General features: G+C 46.9%; 1 protein-coding gene across 1 annotated transcript in view; it reads left to right on the top strand.

The window, feature by feature from the left end:
- LOC115081289 (B-cell differentiation antigen CD72-like) overlaps positions 1 to 25,463 on the top strand; it is a 122,363-nt gene that overhangs the window by 87,990 nt on the left and 8,910 nt on the right. The window lies entirely within an intron of this gene.

Genomic DNA, 25,463 nt, shown 5'->3' with positions numbered 1-25,463 from the left:
TTCTGTCCACATGTGCTGTTTGCAAGCATTAACAAAAATAACATGGGCAAGGCATGGTGAGCAGCATTTATTGTGCACACAGACACGGGTTGCATCAGGGCACGGAAAGAAAGTGTGAAAAACTATAGCCAGGAAGGGTCTTAAATCAGATTAATTAAACAAGCCACTTTTCTATATACAGTATATATTTATTTATTATATATAATGTGTTTAGGAGAAAGTGGTATATGTCAACAGCTGAGGACTGGAAGGGTCATCTGCACACTACTCCTAGCAGCCCCAGCAGAGGACTCCAGGGGACATTGCGAGCCATCTAGGCTTCAGCTTCCACAGCCCCTCACTCTTTCCAGCAGCAGAGAATTAGAAGGATCATCTACATACTTCCTTCAGAAACTCCAGCAGACAACACTACAAGCCATAGAGGATTCAGCTTCCACAGTCACTGCACTCTTTCCAGCAACAGAGGACCAGAAGGCTCATTTGCATACTTATTCCAGCAGCCCTAGCAGAGCAATAAGAAGCGAATGGTTAATAAAACGGAAAATGTCATAATGCCTCTGTATCGCTCCATGGTGAGACCGCACCTTAAATTCTGTGTACAATTCTGGTCGCCGCATCCCAAAAAAGATATAGTTGCGATGGAGAAGGTACAGAGAAGGGCAACCAAAATGATAAAGGGGATGAAACAGCTCCCCTATGAGAGAGGCTGAAGAGGTTAGGGCTGTTCAGCTTGGAGAAGAGATGGCTGAGGGGGGACATGATAGAGGTCTTTAAGATCATGAGAGGTCTTGAATGAGTAGATGTGAATCGGTTATTTACACTTTCGAAAAATAGAAGGACTAGGGGGCATTCCATGAAGTTAGCATGTGGCACATTTAAGACTAATCAGAGAAAATTCTTTTTCATTCAACGCACAATAAAGTTCTGGAATTTGTTGCCAGAGAATGTGGTTAGTGCAGTTAGTGTAGCTGGGTTCAAAATAGGTTTGGATAAGTTATTGGAGGAGAAGCCCATTAACTGCTATTAATTAAGTTGACTTAGAAAATAGCCACTGCTATTAATTGCTCAGTAGCATGAGATCTTCTTAGTGTTTGGGTAATTGCCAGGTTCTTGTGGCTTGGTTTGGCCTCTGTTGGAAACAGGATGCTGGGCTTGATGGACCCTTGGTCTGACCTAGCATGGCAATTTATTATGCTCTTATGTTCCTTATACTGTGAACCCTCTAAAATTCATCTTTCATAGCCCCCCACACTCTATTCAGCTGCATACTTCTCCCAGCAGCCCCAGGCAGGAGCTCTAGAGAATACTGCGAGCAATCCACACTTCAGCTTCTACAAAGCCTGCACTCTTTCCAACAGCAAAGAACTTGAAAGCTCATCTGCATACTTCTCACAGAAGCCCCAGTAGAAGGTGCTGCAAGTCATCTAGGCTTCATCATCCACAGCTACTGCACGCTTTTCTAGCAGCAACCAGAAGGCTCATCTGCATACTTCTCACAGAAGCCCCAGTAGAAGGTGCTGCAAGTCATCTAGGCTTCATCATCCACAGCTACTGCACGCTTTTCCCAGCAGCAACCAGAAGGCTCATCTGCATACTTCTCACAGAAGCCCCAGTAGAAGGTGCTGCAAGTCATCTAGGCTTCATCATCCACAGCTACTGCACGCTTTTCTAGCAGCAACCAGAAGGCTCATCTGCATACTTCTCCCAGCAGAGGGCTCCAGAGGACACCATGAGCCCTTGAGGTTTCAGCTTCCACATTTCACCACCTTCTTTCCAGGAGAAGGTGTGTGCTACAACATAACTTTCTATATATTTTCAACAACAGATTTATTTATTTGACTAGTTGAATCCTGTGGAAACTCCCTGGAGCCCTCTATGAATAGCTCTCTCCCCAGCCCCAGTATAGTTCTCCCTCACACTCACAGCCCCAGTACAGCCTACCCATCTCCCCCAGAGCTTCAGGAGCAGCACAGCCTGCCTTCTCCCTTCAGCCCCAGCCTAGGCTACCTGCCACTTAGCTCCAGCAGTGGCACTGCCACCCTTGGAAATTCCTCAGAGGTTCCTATTTATTGCTGTCCCCCTTCTAGCTCCAGCACAGCCAACCCTCCTCCCAGGCAAAGCCTCAACCCCAGCACAGGTTGCCCCCATCAGGCTAAGCCCCTCTCCTAGCCCCAGTCAGCCTGCCTCCCACCACTCCGAGTCCCAGCCACTCAGGCCTCCAGCAATCATACTCACTCTCTGAGAGCCAGGAGCTCTTTGCACACAGTACACACGTGCAACCTCTCACCAACTGGCAGATACTTATATATGTGACACTCACAGGGCCGACGCAAGCTTTTTTGCAGCCCTGTGTGAACAATTACTGTGCTGCCCCTTTCCCCTCTTGTTCATTCATTGTCTGTCCTAGGCCCACCAAAAAAACACCCAGCGCCCTTCATTGATTCAAACTTTGAAAAACGATATCCCCCCCCTCCCCCCCCGGAATTAGGTGCCCTAGGCGAACCTTATAGCCTTGCACAATGCCCCCTCCCCACCCCCTACCTCCTCCCTCGGCCCGCTCCACACACACAGTTAAAGAGTTATGCATTTATAATAACATTTTACATGAAAAATATCAAAGTACCATATTCTGAGTTAAAAATATCACTTTCATTATATCTACATGCACTGCTGTGAATGCCAACCAGAAATCCTGTAAATTTACACTTGGAACCCATATGGTATTAGGCCTATTGCAACATGTGTTGTGTGTGAGCTTGCCTCTCCAAAAGCAATAAACACTAATACACTTCCTATTAGGAGAATACCTCATCTCAGTCACACATGCAGACCCTCACCAAATACAAAATAGAGCAACCATAAAATAGAAATGCAAACATGCAGACAAAACTTGAACTGGAAACCACAAGAAGCCAGACTCTCTATGCAGTGGAACAATGAAAAAACAGAACCATCACCATTCCTCAAACATCAAACAATAAAATCAAGATATAAAATAAATACATAATCATTATAAGAAAAACATACTAATAATAACATCCCAAAAACAGATGACAAATAAAAGATTGAATAATTAAAAAATCATATACATTTTTTTTAAATGTCCCAAACACCAATAAAATATTTCAATACAGCAGACACATTAAATAACACCTGAAAAATGAAACTAAACAAGATTTTAAAAATTCACACTCGTAGAAGCAGTCCTGTGCTTTTCTGTTATGTCTATGTATCAGTATCTTGAACCGTAAAAGTCGGGGCCCTCTTGGTCGTTGTCTAAATCCAGTTCCCCTACCCTTCCTCAAGCTGTTGAAGCTAAGAGCGATGTTGCAGTTGCGTCAAAAGCATCAAAGCTTATTGGTTAAGGGTAGTAATCCATGTGCCTTCTGTTAAGGGTAGTAATTGCTGCTCTGTGCAGGTTACCCCCATGTACCCTTTTCTTCATTTCTGCCCTCTAGCTTTTAGGGATCCACAATGTTTATCCCATGCATTTTTTAATTCTTTGCCTGTTTTTGTCTTCACCATCTCATCCTGAAGAGCATCCTAGGCATCCACCATCCTTTCTGTGAAGAAATATTTCCTGACCGTGGTTCTGAGATGTCTTCCCTGGAGTTTCATTTCGTGACCTTTAGTTCTACTCTTTTCTTTCTAATGGAAAAGGTTCGAAATTTGTGCATCATTAAAAGCTTTCAGATATCTGAAAGTCTGCATCATATCTCTTCTACACCTCATCTCTTCCAGGGTGTACATATTTAGATCCTTCATCCTCTCCTCATAAATCTTCTGACACAGATTCCACACAATTTTGGTCGCCCTTCTCTGGACTGCCTCCATCCTGTCTCTGTCCCTTTTGAGATGAGGTCTCCAGAACTGAACACAGTACTGCAGGTGAGGCCTCACCAAGGACCTGTACAAGGGCATTTTTCTTACTGGTTATTCTTCTCTTTATGTAGCCCAGTATTCTTCTGGCTTTAGCTATCGCCTTGCAAAATATGTTTCGCCATCTTCAAATCACCAGATACTATTACACCAAGGTTCTTATCTTGGTCCGTACACATTAGTTTTTCATCCACCATTTCATACAGCTCTTTTGGATTATGGCATCCTAGATGTATAACTCTGCACTTCTTGGCATTGATACCCAGCTGCCAAATCTTCGACCACTCTTCAAGCTTTCCTAAATCATGTCTCATTCTCTCTACTCCTTTAGGGGTGTTCACTCTGTTACAGATCTAGTATCATCCACAAATAGACAAACTTTACCTTTTATCCCTTCTGCAATGTCTCTCACAAAGATATTGAACAGAATCTGTCCCAAAACCGATCCCAGTGGCACTCCACTTAACACTATTTTCTCATCAGAGTTGCTTCCATTTACCATTACACACTGTCTTCTATCAGTCAACCAGTTTGTAATCCATGCTACCACTTTGGTGCTCTCTCCCAAGCTTCTCATTTTATTCACAAGTCTCCTATGTGGGGCCATATCAAAAGCTTTGCTGAAATCTAAGTAGATCACATCAAGTGCTCTTCCTTAATCCAGTTCTCTAGTCACCCAATAAAAAGAATCAATCAGATTTGTTTGACAGGACCTTCCCCTGGTGAATCCATGCTGCCTCAGGTCGAGCAACCCATCGGATTGTAGATAGTTCATTCCTTTCCTTCAGCAGAGTCTCCATTAATTTTCCCACCACTGAGGTGAGGCTAACCAGCCTGTAGTTTCCAGCCTCCTCTCTGCTCCCACTCTTTTGAAGTAGGACCACCACCGCTCTTCTTTAATCCTGCAGCACCAATCCCATTTCCAGGGATCTATTGAACAGGACTTTCAGCAGGTCTGCTAGCACATCTCTGAGCTCCTTCAGTATCCTGAGATGTATCTCATCTGGCCACATGGCCTTGTCCAGTTTCAGTTTGCCTAGCTCTTCCCATACAATCTCTTCTATAAATGGAGTTTTGTCCACCTCATCCTTACAAATGATCTGGAAAGGGGTACAATGAAAAAGGTGATCACATTTGCAGATGACAAAATTATTCAGAGTAGTTAAACCACAAGCAGATTGTGATAAATTACTGTGGAAAACGAAGCCTACATGGCTCATGGTGTCCTCTCGAGTCCTCTGCTTGGAGAAGTATGCAGATGAGCTTTCTGGTCCTCTGCTGCTAGAGTGTTAAAGCTGTGGAAGTTAGAACCTATATGGCTTGAGTGTCCCCTGGAGTCCTCTGCTGGGAAAAGTATGCCAATGAGCCTTCTAATTCTTTGTTGCTGGAAAGGGAGTGGGGGCTGTGGAAGATGAAGCCTAGAGGGTTCGAAGTGACCTCTAACATCCTCTGCTTGGGCTGCTGGGAGAAATATGCAGATGAGTCTTCCGATCCTCTGCTGTTAAAAGAGGGTGGATGATGTGGTACCTGGGGCTATGGAAGTTGAAGCCTAGATGGCTCCTGGTTTCCTCTAGAATCTTCTGCTGGGTCTGCTGGGACAAACATGCAGACGAGTTTTCTAGTTCTCTACTGTTGGAAAGCATACAGAGGCTATCAAAGCTGAAAGCCTAGAGGGCTCAAGTTGCCCTCTGCTGGGGCTGCTAGAAGAAGGATAAAGTTGAACCTTCTGGTCTTTTGCTGTTGGAAAGAGTGTGGATTAGGGATGTGCAGAGCAAAATTTTATGTTCATATTTTTTATGTCCGAAAGGGGGTCCCACTTGCGGCCAATATGGACATAAAAAAAATCCAATGAGTTGGGTATATGTACATATGTGCAAAAAAAAATTTAAACCCCCTCACCCTCCTTAATCCCCCCCCCAGACTTACCACAACTCCCTGGTGATCGAGCGAGGAGTGAGGACGTCATTTCTGCAATCCTTGGCGAGAAGCATGTGACGTCGGTGGCACGTCGAGTGACGCGGCGTCACGTGATTCCCGGCTCGTTCGCGCCGGACGGCTCGTTCGGCCCAAAAAGAACTTTTGGCCAGCTTGGGGGGGCCTCCTGACCCCCCCAAGCTGGCCAAAAGTTATTTTTGGGCCGAACGAGCCGTCCGGCGCGAACTCGCCGGGAATCACGTGGCGCCGCGTCACTCAGACGCGACGTCACGTGATTCCCGGCAAGTTCGCGCCGGACGGCTCGTTCGGCCCAAAAAGAACTTTTGGCCAGCTTGGGGGGGCCTCCTGACCCCCCCAAGCTGGCCAAAAGTTCTTTTTGGGCCGAACGAGCCGTCCGGCGCAAACTCGCCGGGAATCACGTGGCGCCGCGTCACTCAGACGCGACGTCACGTGATTCCCGGCAAGTTCGCGCCGGACGGCTCGTTCGGCCCAAAAAGAACTTTTGGCCAGCTTGGGGGGGCCTCCTGACCCCCTCAAGCTGGCCAAAAGTTCTTTTTGGGCCGAACGAGCCGTCCGGCGCAAACGAGCCGGGAATCACGTGACGCCGGCGTCACTCGACGTGCCGCCGACGTCACATGCTTCTCGCCAAGGATTGCAGAAATGGCGTCCTCACTCCTCGCTCCATCACCAGGGAGTTGTGGTAAGTCGGGGGGGGGATTAAGGAGGGTGAGGGGGTTTATATTTTTATTTTGGCTCAACAATCGCGATTTCCCACATATCGAACATATCTATGTTCGATATGTGGGAAATCCGATCGTTTATGTCGAATCAATTTTTTAAGTAAAAAAAAAATATGAGTTGCGTTTTACTAATGCGGTCAATCCGAATGCACACCCCTAGTGTGGATGACTTCCACATTCTTCCCAACAGCAGAGGACCAGAAGCTAGATGGTTGTCATTGTTTTCTGGAATCTTCTGCTGGGGCTGCTGGGAAAAGATTGCAGATGAGCCCTCTGGACGTCTATTGTTGGAAGGAGTACAGGGGTTGTGGAAAATGAAACCTATAGGACTCATTGTTTCTTCAACTAGGAGAAGAATGCAGATGAGCCTTCAGGGCCAACATTTTTGGAAAGAGTGAAGGGGCTGTGGAAGATGAAGCTTAGTTGCCTCATGTTGCCCTCTGCAGTCTTCTGCTGGGGCTGCTGGGAGAAGTATACAGATGAGCCTTCCAGGAAATTCATTCAAAAGAAAAGTCAATAAGATGTAAAATTATATAATTATAAGTAGATTAATTGTAGTCGCTGGAGGATCACTGACAAATATAAAATAAATCAATAGATTAAAAGTACTTTAGATTAATTTGAATAACCCTACTCTCTTAGAAATTTCAAGTTGCTAAAAACTGAACAATAAAATTAAGATACAGACAGTAGTCTAGCAGCAAGAGGTGGGCTAGGCAGTCTTTTGCAACCAGTGCCACATGCATGATTATTTACCAGTTGGTGAGGTGTTGTATGTGTGCACTTGGTGCAAAGAGCTGCTAGCCCCCAGAGAATGAGTCCGATCTCTGGAAGCTGGGGTTGGGGGGAGAGGCTTGGGGAAAGGCTCTTCTGGGACTGGAGAAGGGTTTTGGTCTGGGGCGGACTGGTTGTGCTAGGGCTGCAGAGGGGAGGGCAGGCTGAGCTGGTGCTGGAGGGCAATGCATAGGAGCATTCAGGTAATTTCCACTGGTGTCAGCCAGGTGTACATTTATAACTATAACTTTCTTCCCATCACTCACTGGTTTAAAGTATTAACAAACACAGACAGTCTTAGTATCAGCAAAAATATATAAATTTAATAGTAACAGAATTGCATAATTATTTTGCCAAAATTGAAAAAAATCTTTAGCTTAATTTTCTAAAAATATATACTAAACTTTATTGATAAAATGCATAGATTTCAGAAAGTTAACTTTAGATACATCGTCAATACAAAAAGGGCAGTTCAAATACATTGCAAACATTTAGATGAAATCAGATGCACAGAAATTGGGTCCTGACGATAGCTGGAGCAAAGGCATGACTCAGCTGCTGAACCGTTCCCATGGCTTGGCCTAGATGATGGCCATTGGCACAAGGGTCTGTCGGCTCTCCCCCTCACAGGATAGTCTCTATTGTAGTGGGGGCAGAGGTGCTGGGTGAAATGGTGATGCGGGAGTGGACGGACAGGCTTCCGGGGATGGGATATTTCCTTGACCACTGGCCTGCCCAGTCACAAAAGGGGTGCAAGGTGGGGTCAGATTCCGTGACCTACAGGTTGTGGGCCACTGTCATCACTGTCCTTCACTGTGAGCCGGTAAGGAACTTGCTGAGTCAAGGTAGAATCAGGGCTGGATTTAAGATTTTGGCCCCCATAGGCAGAGTGCCCTGGTGGCACCCCTTTGAAGCTCTGCCGGCACGTGGCCCTAAAGCAAGCGGAAGCAGGTTCCTCTTTGGCCCTTGTATTTGGGCACCTTTCTGTGGTATGCTATTGGGTCTGTGGCTTCAGCGTGCATGTTCGGTGACGTCTGCATCAGCCAGTGCGCCGGCTGTTTATCCTAGGTAGGGTGCTAACCTCCTGCAGATTTTCAGGACAGGCTGATCCAATCCCTGGTTTTTCCCCTCTGCCTGCATGGATTTGTAGTTGTGGTGTTTTTATTGATTTTCCTAAAGAAAGCACGTCTATTTTAGTTAGAGTTCTGTCTGAATCCACCTAATGGTAGAATCAGAGCAGCACATCTCTGAGGGAGAAGTAAGGAGAAAGACCGGATCTAGCCTAAGATTCAATGTAAATGACACGACGTGCCTCCACATCAAAAATCAAATACAGTGCAAATGAAAAACTTTGTGAAAGTCTGTTAGTACCACCAGATCCAGAAACTGTTGTGCTGGGGTCTGCTTAGTCACCAGGTTTTTCCCCCATCCTACACTTGGTCCCTGTAAGACTTCTTAGTACAGAACAAGGCCAATCGCGAATTTCAGCTTCTCCCCTCCCACAGGGAGCTATCCAAGTCCCCAAGCTGCAGCAGTGCTCTGCAACGACAGACTTTTAATGCATCCCGAAAAATAACTCTCAGTAGCACAGGCCTAGTGAAGGAGCACTGCTCCAACCTCCCCTCTTCCCCCACTCTGGCAGGGTTTACCCAGTCTTTCACCTGTAGCAGTGCTTTCTACCTTCAGTCAATCTCCATGCTCAAATCCTCTGCTGTCTCTGGTACGTCCAACTGCGCTCCGCTCTCCTGTGGTGCCCCAGCTCCTTCTGTCTCCATCAGTTCAGGCAATGGCAGTAGACCCTCTCCTCCCAGATTATTCCACCGGAGGGCCTGGTGAGTTTGGAGCTCTCGCCCTCCCTTCTCTCAGAAGCTTCACCCTCAGAGCCCCATAATTCCAGGTTCTTGCTAAGAAACCTGGGAAATGTAGTCCAATGTGTTTTTCTTTGCTCAGGGGTATCCGTCATGCAGGTGGTCTCTGTACCAAGCAGTGGGCGATCTTCTCCCCTTTCCCACTTCTCCTGCTCAAGGCTCATGAGTTCCGGCATCCTCCAGCTAATCACGATACCACCAAACGTGACTTTGTTTCAATCCTCCTTTGCGCACCCTGCGGGATGCAGGGTCGCATCAGTTGATGTTTATTGTCTTGTGGGGGGGGGGGGGGGCGGCCAGTGTGCCTTCCTCCCCGATTTGTTTGTTTGTTCTGGGTTGAAATATGCTCAGGGGTATCCGGGCCTTGCACCTGCTCATACCTGGGAACTTCTGAGTTTTGCTCACCCTGAGATGGTGGGGGTGGAGCTTAGGCGGGCTGTAAAGACTTTCTCTTCCTCCACCCCATCTCACCTCTCTCCTCCCTCCCACAACTACTTTCTTCTCAATTTATGTTCTCTGTCGGGTAATAAAATAGTTTCCAACCTTTGGTGTCTCGGGCTTGATTTTCTGGCTCAGCCTTTTTTTGTCTCATTCTCTGTCCTTATCTCTTTTCCTTTGTTTTCTGTCTCTCTCTAGTGCCCTCCTTCATTTATCTTTTCTGTTTCAGTTCCCACCTCTCCTTTCCCTCAGCAGCAGGCACTTTCATACTTTCTCTTCCTTTTTTTCTCTCCCCTTCTCCTGCTTTTTCCACTTCATCCATCCTGCTCTGCTTTCACCGTTCTTCCTCCCATTTCTCCTGCACTTCTTCCTCCACTCCTTCATCCCCTCGATTCTTTCCTCCAACCCAGAACCTTCTTTCTCCATCTCCCCCTTTCTCTTCCTCCTCCCCATCAACCCCCCCTTTTCTCCCCTGTCCCCTTGCTCTCATCGTTCCCTAATTCAACCCTCTCTCCTCCTATCTATTGTCTTCCCTGCACCCATCTCTATCCCAACTCCTCTCTCTCCCCCCCTCTCTCTCTCCCCCACCCACCATACCTACACTTGCTCTCCCTTTTCCTCCCCCCCCCTCAACTCTTGATTCTTCTTGGGCTGGCTCTTCTCACTTTCCTTTCCTCTCCACCTCCACATATTTGTCCCTCCTTTTGTTTGCCCCTCTCTTTTCCCATCCTTACTTCCCATTCTGGCTCCCTCCACATTTTTATTCTCCCAGTCACACACACTCTACTCTCTCCTCTCACTTTCTCACACAGACCCTGTACCTGTAGTGCAGAATGAAAAAGCATATAATAGCCCATAATTCATATCATGTCAGACTCCAGCATGGTAGAAAGAAGGAAGTAAGAGCCTAATAAGAAATAGGATCCAAAACTGTTTGCTAATCTCATGAGATACCTGGTTTTTGCATCATCAGGTACTAGCCGAGATTGCCTGTGTATTCTGGGAAAATACCAGGGGTGTCTTCCAAACCCTAGTCCAGGTCTTATAACTGAAAATTAGATACAAATGGTGATTGTACATTGTTCCTGCTATTTTAGTGGGTGGCTGATTTGGGGGTAAAATGTCAGGGTATGTGTGCTGCTGCCCCCATCCTCCCCCCAAGGAATGCCCCCCTTTTTGCCCGGCTAAAAGTATGCATCCTATACAAGCCCTTGCATTTCTGCATCGAGGAGATCAGCTTTCAGCCAGGCCAATTTCCTGGGGGAAATGGTTTTGAAAATTGTCCTCACTGAGGCGAGTGTTCAAAATATGCATGTAGGTGCCAAGAATCCAGGGTGTGCTTTCTACCTACAGATTTTGCACCATTCTTAAAAATAAAAACATGCACAGGCTTTCCTCTTTGAAAATTGTTGCAGGATAAAGTTTGGGTTGATCTTTTTGTGCGGGTAAATTTTTGGCTGGGAAAAATATGTGTGCACAGTTGAAAATATCATGGATGTGTATACTTTCCTAATACTGCCCAAACTATACCTCCGGAAATGCCTCTCTTTAGTGCCTGCAATGAGACTATTCCCATATTTTTACCCACACTAAAGGTGGCAATTTTCAAAAGGCTGTTTTATGCACAAAAACATCCAGTTATGTGTAGAAAAGCAATGGAAAATTATCCTCATTTTATTCAATTCTGGAGGCTTTACCTCCATAAGGATATAGACAGAGTAAAGCCAATCCAGAGAAAGGTGACCAAAATGGAGCAGGATCTGCACTGTAAGCCATGTGAGGTGATGCTGAAGGACCTAGAAGAGAGGAGAGACAGGAGGAATATGATAGAGCAAGTGGCACCGTGTGCAGACAGAATGGCCAGAGAAAAGACGTAGACTGGGCTCTGGCTGAATATTCATGAACTTTTATTAATTCACAATAGAAAAACAACTTTGCATACCTACACAGCTTATAAACAAAGAAGCAGTATAACAGTCTCTCAGTCCAGGTCTTTCCTAAGATTCCTACGTTTCCTGGGGCCGTCTCTTCACACCTGAGCCTGGCTACTAGATATGCACCACTTCTCAGGGGCCTCATCCTAGACCAGGATGCCCTGTTGTCTGAGGTTTAAGGTAGACCGGGCCGGATCTGTGGATCTGGTCCCTTAAGGTATTCTGGGGTTTTCTCCTTCACAGAGCCATTCAGATATCTCAAAGATATAAATAACCTACACGAGGCAAAAGCTTTTCAGTGGAAAGGAAATCCTAGCACAGGATGAGACTCAGACTCAGGAGTAATGTAAGGAAAGAGGTTCTCCACTGGTAAATACTGGAAGAGTCTTTCAGGAAAGGTGATGGAGGCTGAAGCAGTACCAGAATATAAGCCAACCTGGGGTAAGCACAGGGGATCTCTAGTGAAGTGGAAATTAAGGGGAAATCAGAGATCAGATAGGCTATGCAGCATTGCAGTAGGAAGGGATAATAGGCAGATTGGAAAGAAAGTCAAGCTAAACCTATTTTCTTTAATTCTTTTATTCCTTAAAAAAACATTTGAAAATACCAGTGTCCTTATCATAAGTGGAAGTTGAGCGGGCATCCGTGAAACCCACTAATTTCAGTCAGTTGCCAGACATAGAGGGGGCCATTTACTAAGCATTTTTCCCATAGACATAGAAAAGGAGGACACCTTTAGTAAATAGGCCGCAGATTTTCTACATTCTTCTTTTGTTTAAAAATTCCTTGTATTCCATATTTAGAGTAATTCTCAAAGGGTTTTGGTGAGGAAACTTGGAAGCCACGCGTATAAGTAGCGTGTACGTGCAGAGGTAGTGGGGTATACGTGGGCTGGGGTGGGGTTCAGCAGTGCCCGCCCAAGTTGGTATTTTGTACGTGGTATATGCACATGTACATTACCAAACTTATATGCAAGCTCTAATACAGGGGCAAGCAAACTACGCCCTGCGGGCCAAATCCGGCCCATCACTAAGTTTCATCCGGCCTGCCTCTCTGTAAAAAGTTAACATTATGTTCAGCCCACGCTTGTGACAAGCAAAAGAGGGGGCTATCCTGCACCATGGGGCAGTGGACTGACGTGCTGGCGGGGTTCCCCTCCCCCCCCCCGCCAGTAAGAACAGGCCCTGCAAGGTGGTGGGCCCGAAGTTTCCCTTCCGGCTGGGCTTCCAGCACCCAGCTGGCAGAAAGAAGCAAGAAGGGTGAGTCACATGGTGGGTGAGTCACATGGTGGCTGAGTCACGTGGTGGGTGAGTCACATGGTGTCATCCTCTCCCTTAGTAGAGCCTTTCCAATCTGGGATTCTGGTTTTCTTCACTCCGTCATCTGGTCAGAATCCAGAGGAAGTGGCCGCTGAGGGCTCTGATTTGGAGAGGGTATCAGACCTACTGGCCGAAACATCTTTGAGCCCTGGGGCCCCCAAGTATCCCTCTTCCACCTCATTATCTACCTACTGATTTTTTAAAAACTGGATCATCACCAGAAGGAAGTGGAGAAGGAGCCCAAACTGCAGTGGGAGAGTTGGAAGCTGGTGGAGCAAAAGGAATTGTGATTTTGGATGACCCCCCAGAAATCACTTTAAAGTCGTTGTGGAAAGCGATAAAATCCTTAGAAGGGGCAATTATTAATCTATCTAAGCTGACTGTAGAATCTAACCAACGTTTTAATGTTGTTGAAGCTTCCCTGAAAAATAATAAAGATAGTATTGAGCAGATGGGGACTAGATTGAGCAATTTAGAGAACTGGCAGCAAAGGTTTGCTAGAGCCGAGATTATATATGATAAGAAACTGGAGGGGATAGAGAATACTTTAAAGTATTTAAATCTTAGAATTATTAATTTCCCCAAGCATGATGTAATATCTGCTTATGAAATGTTTAAAGAGTATCTCATACAAATATTAAAAATGTCATCGAAAACGCTACCAGTACTATCTAAGATCTATTATGTTTCATCCAAAAATAATGTAGCTGTGAATAAGTCAGGTGAAGGACAATTAAATTTGTTGGAAGTTATTGAATATAATATTGATACTGTAATAACGAATAGATCTGTATTACATGTTTCATTTTCTTTTGCCTCAGATAGAGAAATTGACCTTAGACTTTTTATGCAAAATCGATTATCCCTGTTCCGTGGCGATAAAATCTGGATATATCTTGATTTTAAAAAAATTTATAAACATGAGAACAGAGGTTGAAGCTATAGGTGGGAAAATGCTATTAAAATTTCCATGTAAATATGAAATTGTACTTCATAATCAAAAATATGTATTTTTCGAATGATCTCAACTTTGAGCTTTTCTCGATTCCCACACCCAATAATTTGCAGAATTGGGATTTGTGGCAAAGGTAAAATAAAAACCTAGATGTACTCTCAATTTTCAATTGTTATAGAAAGAAGGAAGTTTCCTATTTTCTTTTTCCTCATTCCGCTTATAAATTTATCATCTCCTTCCGAACATTACCTTTGATATCAGATATAAATTTTCTGCTTTAGTTAATTTTTGAATGTTAAAATAATTACAATATCTGAAGGTTGTAACAAATGCTTGTATTTGTTTTTGACAATAGCATAAATAAAAAAGAAAAAAGAAAAAAAGAAATGATATAACACAGGTGATGAGTCCCTACTAATTATGGCTTAATTAATAAACAAAAATCATGTGCATTTTCTGTCAGTGAAACACTATCCACTAAATCTCCATTTTTATCCTTGCAGGGCACATTGTTTTCAATTTAAAAATCCCTTTTTTGTTCAAGTTGGCTCAGCTGTTGATCTAGATTACCACTGCGAATGACTGGCTCTATATGATCTAACAGAATCCATTGCATCTGTTTAGCAGTATTTTGCATTTCAATAGAATAATCTACCATGATCCGTGAGCATTGCAAATGCATCTGTAATGCTCATAGTTACATAGTAAGTGATGGCAGATAAAGAGCAAATGGTCCAACCAGTCTGCCAGCAAGTTGCTTTTAGTAGTAACTGCCACTCTGTGCAGGTTACCCCCATCCCTTCAGTTAAGGGTAGCAACTGCCACTCTTTGCAGGTTACCCCCATTCCTTCTGTTAAGAGTAGTAACCGCCACTCAGTGAAGGTTACCCATGCCGCCTGTTAAGGGTAGTTACTACCGCTGTGTGCAGATTACCTCCATGCCTTCTATTAATAGTAACTGCTGTTCCATGCAGGTTACTCCCATGCCTTCTGTCAAGGGTAGGAGCTGCCATTCTATACAGGTTACCACCATGACTTCTGTTAAGGGTAGTAACTGCCGTTCTGTGCAGGTTACCCCATACTAGGGATGTGCATTCGGATTGACCGCATATGGAAAACGCAACTCAATATTTTTTTTTAACTTAAAAAAAAGATGGGGCGTATACGAGCAGATTTCCGACATAAATGAACATAGATATGTCGGATACGGCGAATCGCCATGCGCGCGCTTTCTCGCCGCCATTACCTGCGACTCGAGCTCGGAGCCCCGGATTACCTGAAAATGGCGGCGCCCCTGCGGTAACCATGCCAACCTGTCTGACCCTGTCCTGGGCAGCAGTTCCAGGGCTGGGAGTACCCTGCCTCATATCTACTTTAGTTCTATGTGCACTGCAGTGCACACAGACAGACACATTCCGTGCATTGCCAGGCAGGCAGTGAGGCAGTGGGCATTGTAAACAGAGTGAACATTGCCCTTCAGCGAGTCTGTTACATTTGCTATTTTTAAACAGACTTAAAAGCATTCTCCTTGAGTGGTTCAGTGCTGGGTGGGCAGCAGTTCCAGGGCTGGGAGTACTCTGCCTCATATCTACTTTAGTTCTATGTGCACTGCAGTGCACACAGACAGACACATTCCATGCATTGCCAGGCAGGCAGTGAGGCAGTGGGCATTGTAAACAGAGTGAACACATTCTCCTTGAGTGGTTCAGTGCTGGGTGGGCAGCAGTTCCAGGGCTGGGAGTACTCTGCCTCATATCTACTTTAGTTCTATGTGCACTGCAGTGCACACAGACAGACACATTCCGTGCATTGCCAGGCAGACAGTGAGGCAGTGGGCATTGTAAACAGAGTGAACATTGCCCTTCAGCGAGTCTGTTACATTTGCTATTTTTAAACAGACTTAAAAGCATTCTCCTTGAGTGGTTCAGTGCTGGGTGGGCAGCAGTTCCAGGGCTGGGAGTACTCTGCCTCATATCTACTTTAGTTCTATGTGCACTGCAGTGCACACAGACAGACACATTCCATGCATTGCCAGGCAGGCAGTGAGGCAGTGGGCATTGTAAACAGAGTGAACACATTCTCCTTCAGTGGTTCAGTGCTGGGTGGGCAGCAGTTCCAGTGCTGGGAGTACCCTGCCTCATATCTACTTTAGTTCTATGTGCACTGCAGTGCACACAGACAGACACATTCCGTGCATTGCCAGGCAGGCAGTGAGGCAGTGGGCATTGTAAACAGAGTGAACATTGCCCTTCAGCGAGTCTGTTACATTTGCTATTTTTAAACAGACTTAAAGCATTCTCCTTGAGTGGTTCAGTGCTGGGTGGGCAGTGCCAGGGCTGGCACTGGCAGTTCTCTGCCTCATATCTACTGAAAAGGAAGCTTGTTCTCTGTGCACTCACTGCACACACACAGACAGACACATTCCGTGCATTGCCAGGCAGGCAGTGAGGCAGTGGGCATTGTAAACAGAGTGAAGATTGCCCTTAAGCGAGTCTGTTCAATTTGTTATTTTTAAACAGACTTAACCGCATTGTCCTTGAGTGGTTCAGTGCTGGGTGGGCAGCAGTTCCAGGGCTGGGAGTACCCTGCCTCATATCTACTGAAAAGGAAGCTTGTTCTCTGTGCACTCACTGCACACACACAGACAGACACATTCCGTGCATTGCCAGGCAGGCAGTGGGCATAAACAGAGTGAAGATTGGCCTTAAGCGAGTCTGTTCAATTTGTTATTTTTAAACAGACTTAACCGCATTGTCCTTGAGTGGTTCAGTGCTGGGTGGGCAGCAGTTCCAGGGCTGGGAGTACCCTGCCTCATATCTACTGAAAAGGAAGCTTGTTCTCTGTGCACTCACTGCACACACACAGACAGACACATTCCGTGCATTGCCAGGCAGGCAGTGGGCATAAACAGAGTGAAGATTGGCCTTAAGCGAGTCTGTTCAATTTGTTATTTTTAAACAGACTTAACCGCATTGTCCTTGAGTGGTTCAGTGCTGGGTGGGCAGCAGTTCCAGGGCTGGGAGTACCCTGCCTCATATCTACTGAAAAGGAAGCTTGTTCTCTGTGCACTCACTGCACACACACAGACAGACACATTCCGTGCATTGCCAGGCAGGCAGTGAGGCAGTGGGCATTGTAAACAGAGTGAACATTGCCCTTCAGCGAGTCTGTTACATTTGCTATTTTTAAACAGACTTAAAAGCATTCTCCTTGAGTGGTTCAGTGCTGGGTGGGCAGTGCCAGGGCTGGCACTGGCAGTACTCTGCCTCATATCTACTGAAAAGGAAGCTTGTTCTCTGTGCACTCACTGCACACACACAGACAGACACATTCCGTGCATTGCCAGGCAGGCAGTGAGGCAGTGGGCATTGTAAACAGAGTGAAGATTGCCCTTAAGCGAGTCTGTTCAATTTGTTATTTTTAAACAGAGTTAACCGCATTGTCCTTGAGTGGTTCAGTGCTGGGTGGGCAGCAGTTCCAGGGCTGGGAGTACCCTGCCTCATATCTACTGAAAAGGAAGCTTGTTCTCTGTGCACTCACTGCACACATACAGACAGACACATTCCGTGCATTGCCAGGCAGGCAGTGAGGCAGTGGGCATTGTAAACAGAGTGAAGATTGCCCTTAAGCGAGTCTGTTCAATTTGTTATTTTTAAACAGACTTAACCGCATTGTCCTTGAGTGATTCAGTGCTGGGTGGGCAGCAGTTCCAGGGCTGGGAGTACCCTGCCTCATATCTACTGAAAAGGAAGCTTGTTCTCTGTGCACTCACTGCACACACACAGACAGACACATTCCGTGCATTGCCAGGCAGGCAGTGGGCATAAACAGAGTGAAGATTGGCCTTAAGCGAGTCTGTTCAATTTGTTATTTTTAAACAGACTTAACCGCATTGTCCTTGAGTGGTTCAGTGCTGGGTGGGCAGCAGTTCCAGGGCTGGGAGTACCCTGCCTCATATCTACTGAAAAGGAAGCTTGTTCTCTGTGCACTCACTGCACACACACAGACAGACACATTCCGTGCATTGCCAGGCAGGCAGTGGGCATAAACAGAGTGAAGATTGGCCTTAAGCGAGTCCGTTCATTTTGTTATTTTAAACAGACTGAGCATTCTTCTTGAGTGGGTCTGTTAATTTAGTTATTTTAAACTGACCGAACATTATTATTGTGGGACAGTGGGCAGTGTTACCACTAGTACTCATTGACATTAAATCCATAATGTCAGGGAAAGGGAGATGCAAGCGACTTAGTGGGAATGGCAGCGGAGGCACCGCAAAAGACACCAGCGCAACACCACCAGTACAGGTAAAAAGGCAACTGTCGCAATCAAACGTCTTTGTAGGGGATGGCAGTTCCATGGCAAAAAAAAAGAAATCAGACCATGAAACTTTGCAATCGCCAGCACGTGTTTCTGGCACTGTAGTTTTGGAGGAGAGTGAAGAGGAGGCAGAGTCTAGCCAGACAAAAGTTACACACCCAAGAGCAGCCAGGGGACAGAAGTGTCCTGCAAAACTTTGCGGTGACAAGGTAGCGCTGGCACTGTTAGCTTCTGATTCAGAAGAAGAATCTTCTTGGGTGGGATTCTCATCAGAAATGGAAGATGTAATACCTGAGCAATCTTCGGTAGAATTGTCAGTTAGTCCTGTTTTAGCCTCCACCTCCAGAAATCTGCGGCAGGGGAGACATTCCACTGATATGGAGGAGGAGGAAGAGCTGTCAGAAGGGAGACAGAGGGTGACTGTTGCCCCCGCTGGCATTGCTTCGCCGGGTGCAGTGGGTGCACCACCCACACCCAGTAGTACCTCAACTCCAGTGCCACCATCCACCCCCAGGGCGGGAAAGAGAGGAGGATCACAAAAGAAATCTGCGATCTGGGCACATTTTAAAGTGACAGAAGACCCGCGTTATGCTCGGTGTAATTACTGTGCCAGGGATATTAGCAGAGGCAAGCAACTGGGACATCTGTCAAATTTTGGCATGGAGTATCATATTAAGAGGCAACACCCAACAAGATTACTGCCATCTGGGGATGGTAGCATTTTCCGTCAGGGGACCCCTTCCCCTTCCAACCAGGGTGCAGTGGCAGGAAAGCAGCAGAGTCAGCCCACGCCCTCATACCCTTCTAGCAGTCAGGCGGCAGGCCAGAAACCCACTGACATGTGGGAGAAGCGACAATGCACCATGGAGGAAATGGGGTGGAGTGCGGTAACGCTATCCCGGGGTAGGAGGCAGGCAGCCGCAAAAGTAGTAACCAGGAGCATTGGGGAAATGATTGCCCTTGATGACCAGCCCCTGCAGTTAGTGGAGAATGTGGGTTTCAAACGTTTCTTGAAGGTCGTACTTCCAAATTACAAAGTCCCCTCCAGAACCACATTTAGTAGAAAGGTCATCCCCAGCCTGTACAAGCACTGTGTCAGTCGCATGCAAGCACTGCTAGGTAAGGCAGACGGAAGAGTGCATTTCACCTGCGATATCTGGACCGCCATGAATGCTGCACACTCTTACCTCTCTCTGACAGCACACTGGTGGGACATGGCAGAGGCAGGGGCAGCCAGCAGCTCTATTACTGAACAAGCATCAGGGTGGAGGTGGGCTTTACTGCACACCCACCTGACGGACCAGGCCCATACCGCTGCCAATATTCTAGCATGCATCAGAAAGATGCTGGCGAGCTGGAAAGTACACCAGCGAGACAGTAAAACGCGGACAGGCTTTTTTGTCACAGACAACGGTGCAAACATGGTTAAGGCAATAAGCGATGGGCGGTTTAAGAACATCCGATGTTTTGCACACACTCTGCATCTGGTAGTGAAGTCAGGTTTGGGCTTGGAGTGCAAGGACAAGGAGACTGAATACCTGCGTCGGTTAATACAGAAGTGCAGGAACATAGCAGCGCACTTCCACAGAAGTGTCAGGGCGGGGCAGGTTCTCCGAGAAAAGCAGACTGATTTGGATATGCCTCAGAAGCGTCTCATTCAAGACGTTGCCACCCGGTGGAATTCAACCTTTATGATGCTGGAGAGGTTATTGGAGCTGCAGACACCCCTTCATGAACTTTCTGGTACAATAGACATAGGTGTGCAGAATCCCCTAGGGCATCACGATTGGTTAGTCATGAGTCAGCTGGTAAAAATCCTGCAGCCCTTCAAGGACGTCACGGAGGAGCTGAGTTCCAGAAGTTCCACCTTGGCTGACATCATCCCTATAGTGAAATTCCTGGATGACCATTTGGAAGGCATTAAACGGCAAGAGGGAATGACTGCTGAGGTGCTGCAGTGTGTGGACGTTTTGCAGCAGCAGGTGAAAGACAGATTAAGGCCTTTAACAGAGGACAGCACATACATGCTCGCCTCTGTCTGTGATCCCCGTGTGAAAGGTAAACTCGCCCTACAGACCAATTGTCTGTCATTTGTGAAGGAGCTGTTGTTAGCTGTTGTCCGTGAACAGGAGCACCATAGGCGGAGACAGATTAGGCTTGAAGCACAGGTGGAAACAGCAGGCACGTCACAGAGTTGTGCTGCTGCTAGCCCTGGCAGGAGAAGGACTGTGTCAGTGACAGATACTATTATTAGTGCGTCCACCTCAACGTCAGAACGCCCAAGGCATGTTGGCCATAAAGATACATCAGTTGTGCAACGGGCGAGAGAGAAAGTAACTGGATTGAGTGACTCTCAGCCCTCCCAAGCACAGGAGGAGACAGCAGCAGAGCTGTCAGTGACACGGTATCTCTCAGAGCCGATAGAGAACACGCAGACAGATCCGCTGGCATATTGGGCACACAAGTCCACTGTCTGGCCACACCTAGCCAAAGTGGCTGAAGGATATCTGTCATGTCCACCAACCAGTGTGCCCAGTGAACGTGTTTTTTCAATGACAGGGGATATCATGAGCCCTCACCGCTCAAGGCTGTCACCGGTCTTGATGGAAATGCTAGTGTTTTTGAAAGTAAACCTGCCATTGCTTGGCTTTCCTGATTTTCCTTGTGAATGGCAAGATGAATAAAAGCTATTGAAAGGAGCCTTGCAGCAGTTCCAATTGCCTCCTATGCTCAAGATAATGTAAGCACTGCAGCACATGTTCTTGACATGAATCGCTGTGCCTGACCGGCATCTACTGTGCAGCCCTTGTGTTCCCACAAGTGTTTTAACTCCGTTGCTGTTCCTGCCTGTACCTCCAGGCATTGTGTTCCTACTGGTGTTTTAACTCCATTGCTGTGCTTGCCTGTCCCTCCAGGCCTTGTGTCCCTAGCCGGGATTGACCTCTGTCCTCCAATGATGTGCCTGTTCCTCCAGGCCTTGTGTCCCTAGCTGGGCAGTTCCGTTTTGTTATTTTAAACAGACTGAGCATTGTCCTTCAGAGTGGGTCTGTTGATATTGCTATTTTAAACAGACTGAGCATTGACCTTCAGAGTGGGTCCGTTAATTTTGTTCTTTTAAACAGACTGAGCATAGTCCTTGAGTGGGTCCGTTAATTTTGTTCTTTTAAACAGACTGAGCATGGTCCTTCAGAGTGGGTCCGTTCATTTTCTTATTTTAAACAGACTGAGCATTCTTCTTCAAGGCCGAAGTGGAGAAGGGTTCCATGTGAACAGCAGTTCAACATGGGTCAGTCGGTCCTAAGAGATAGGCGAGAGCCGTTCCGAAGGGACGGGCGAAGGCCTCCGTCGCCCTGGGCCAATCGAAAGGGAGTCGGGTTCAGATCCCCGAACCCGGAGTGGCGGAGATTCGGCGCTGGGCTCTTCCCTCTTCACTCGCCGTTACTGAGGGAATCCTGGTTAGTTTCTTTTCCTACGCGGCTTGTGTCCCTAGCTGGGATTGACCTCTGTCCTCCAATGATGTGCCTGTTCATCCAGACCTTGTGTTCCCACGCGTATTCTTATTTCTGAGAGATTTTCCGATTCCTTTGTCATCAGCTAAAGTGCATAAGATGCGTTGATGAATAGTTTTGAAGATGACACATCTGGCTTTATAGATGATACGGAAGTGGACGGGTAGCCAATGTAACTCTTTCAGAATGGGAGATATGTGGTCTCTCTTTCTTGCGCCTGTTAGTAATCGGGCTGCTGAATTTTGAACCATCTGTAGTGGTTTGGAATAGGATGAGGGCAGACCTAGCAATAGGGAACTGCAGTAGTCTAATTTCGCAAAAATGACTGCTTCGATGATCGTTCTGAAGTCTTGAGCATGGAAAAGAGGTCTTATCCTCTTCCGAACCTGGAGTTTATAGAAGCAGTCTTTGGTTGTTTTGTTGATATGTGCCTTGAAGTTTAGCCGGTTGTCTATTATCACTCCTAACTCTCTAACTTGTGTGGTAGGTAGGTTGGTGGGAAGAGTAGTGTTGGAGATATTGTTTTCAGGAGAGATGAGTAGGATTTCTGTCTTGGATGAGTTTAAGATGAGGTGTAGGTTGTTTACTACTTGTTTGATTTTCTGGTGGCATGTTTCCCAGTACTCAAGAGTTTTACAGTATGTGTCTTTGATAGGGATGATGATTTCAATATCATCTGCGTAAAGGAAGTACTTTAGATTGAGGTCGGTAAGAAGTTGGCAGAGAGGAAGAAGATAGATATTAAATAGGGTCGGAGACAATGAAGAACCTTGAGGGACTCCTATGACAGAGTCAAATCTTGAGGATTCCTTGTTTTGGAGTTTAACTTTGTAACCTCTGTAACTGAGAAACGTTTTGAACCAGGATAGGACGGTGCCGCTGATTCCTATGGACGAAAGCTGGTTTAGGAGGATGGCGTGGTTGACCGTGTCGAACGCTGCGGAAAGGTCTAACAAGATCAATAGGAAAGGATTTCCTTTGTCGAGGCCCATTAAGATATAATATTATATCTTATAGTTGTGGTTTGGATCATATTCTTTAGGTGAAGACGGTTGTCTATAATTACTCCCATGTCTCTCACATGGTTGTGGGTGAGAAGGTGTTTGTGATGGATCTGAGATGGGAGGTTTTCTTGCTTGTAGGAAATGAAGAGGAGTTTAGTTTTAGAGGCATTGAGGACCAGGTTTACACTGTTGAGGAGATTAGTGGTGGCTTGTAAGCTGTTGTTCCAAAGTGCGATGGCTTTGTTAATAGATTCTGTTATGGGAATAAGAATCTGAACATCGTCTGCATAGATGTAGTGAATGAGGTTAAGACTACTTAACAGTTGGCAAAGGGGAAGGAGGAAACGGCGGGGGAAATGGCAAAGCTGCTGCCAGGGGGGGCTATAACACGCGCCGCCGGAGCGGCGGGCGACCTGCCCCCCCTGGGCCTTCCCAGCCGACACGGAGCCGGTTGCGGCGCTCCGCCGCGGAGGAAATGCGCCCTGCGGCCGTCCGGGAGGCGTTCCCCGCCCCCCCCGCGAAAGGGGTGGGGGATCCGCCGAAACCCCGGTCCCACCGAACCCGCCGGGTTCAATCCTCCAGGAGGACTGCACGCACCCCACCCGTTTAACTCTTAACGGTTTCCCGCCCTTTTGAACTCGGTCTTGAAAGTTGTTTTCAACTTTCCCTTACGTACTTATTGATTTTATTGCTTTACTTTATTTTTTTTATTCCTGGACGGGGCCGGGGCCGTCCGGGAGGCGTTCCCCGCCCCCCCGCGAAAGGGGTGGGGGATCCGCCGAAACCCCGGTCCCACCGAACCCGCCGGGTTCAATCCTCCAGGCGGACTGCACGCACCTCACCCGTTTAACTCTTAACGGTTTCCCGCCCTTTTGAACTAACTCGCTCTTGAAAGTTGTTTTCAACTTTCCCTTACGTACTTATTGATTTTATTTACTTACTTTATTTTTTTATTCCTGGACGGGGCCGGGGCCGTCCGGGAGGCGTTCCCCGCCCCCCCGCGAAAGGGGTGGGGGATCCGCCGAAACCCCGGTCCCACCGAACCCGCCGGGTTCAATCCTCCAGGCGGACTGCACGCACCTCACTCGTTTAACTCTTAACGGTTTCCCGCCCTTTTGAACTCGCTCTTGAAAGTTGTTTTCAACTTTCCCTTACGTACTTATTGATTTTATTGATTTACTTTATTTTTTTTTATTCCTGGACGGGGCCGGGGCCGTCCGGGAGGCGTTCCCCGCCCCCCCGCGAAAGGGGTGGGGGATTCGCCGAAACCCCGGTCCCACCGAACCCGCCGGGTTGAATCCTCCAGGCGGACTGCACGCACCTCACCCGTTTAACTCTTAACGGTTTCCCGCCCTTTTGAACTCGCTCTTGAAAGTTGTTTTCAACTTTCCCTTACGTACTTATTGATTTTATTGATTTACTTTATTTTTTTTATTCCTGGACGGGGCCGGGGCCGTCCGGGAGGCGTTCCCCGCCCCCCCGCGAAAGGGGTGGGGGATTCGCCGAAACCCCGGTCCCACCGAACCCGCCGGGTTGAATCCTCCAGGCGGACTGCACGCACCCCACCCGTTTAACTCTTAACGGTTTCCCGCCCTTTTGAACTCGCTCTTGAAAGTTTTTTTCCACTTTCCCTTACGTACTTATTGATTTTATTTATTTATACCGGCATTGCATCCTCTGTAGGCTTCCCTGGTGGGTCTTGTGCATTTGAATAAACGAAGAGGAATTTGTAGGTCGATTATGGTGTGTTGGTGAATGATTTCTTATATCAAGGTGATGGATTTGTAAATGACTCTGAACTGAATTGGTAACCAGTGGAGGTCTTTTAGGACTGGGGAAATGTGGCCTCCTTTCCTAGTGTTTGTTAGTAGACGGGCTGCTGCGTTTTCAACCATTTGGAGTGGTTTTGTGTATGAGGAAGGGAGTCCAAGTAATGTAGAGTTGCAGTAGTAGAAAATGAGGGCTTGGAGGATGGTTCTGAAGTCTTTGGCGTGGAAGAGTGGTCTTATCCTTTTTTAAACTTGCAGTTTATAGAAGCAGTCTTTGGTGGTTTTATTGATATGGGATTTCAAGTTCAGTTAATTGTCGATTAGCACACCTAGATCCCTCACATGAGTAGTTTGTAGGTTGGTTGGGAGACAAGCTGTGAGATTGTTGTCAGGAGTTATGAGTAATACTTCAGTTTTAGAGGAGTTTAGTACCAGATTTAGGCTTTTGAGGAGGCTTTTGATTTCTAGGTGACAGGAATCCCAGTATTCGAGGGTTTTTGTGTATGATTCTTTGATGGGGATCAGGATCTGGATGTCGTCTGCATAGAGAAAGTGTATTAAATTGAGGTTGGTAAGGAGTCGGCAGAGTGGTAGGAGGTAAATATTAAAGAGTTTAGGGGATAAAGAGGAACCTTGTGGGACTCCGATGGCCGAGTCGTGGCGTGGTGATTCTTTGTTCTGGATTTTTACCTTATAACCTCTGTTGGTTAGCAACAATTTGAACCAGGCGAGCGCCAATCCAGAGATTCCGATTGCTACTAGCTGTTTCATCGGTCTCGTGCCAGTATTCAGCCTTACACGGAGTTTACCACCCGCTTTGGGCTGATTTCCCAAAGAACCCGACTCAGAGAAGACCCGGTCCCGGCGCGCCGGGGGCCACTACCGGCCTAACACCGTCCGCGGGCTGATCCTCCATCAGAAGGACTTGGGCCCCCGAGCGGCGCTGGGGAGGCGGTCTTCCGTATGCCACATTTCCCGCGCCCGCCGGACAGGCGGGGATTCGGCGCTGGGCTCTTCCCTCTT

The sequence above is a fragment of the Rhinatrema bivittatum genome, unplaced genomic scaffold (assembly GCF_901001135.1).
Source record: "Rhinatrema bivittatum unplaced genomic scaffold, aRhiBiv1.1, whole genome shotgun sequence".
Taxonomy (NCBI): domain Eukaryota; kingdom Metazoa; phylum Chordata; class Amphibia; order Gymnophiona; family Rhinatrematidae; genus Rhinatrema; species Rhinatrema bivittatum.
This window is presented reverse-complemented; position numbering and strand designations above follow the sequence as displayed.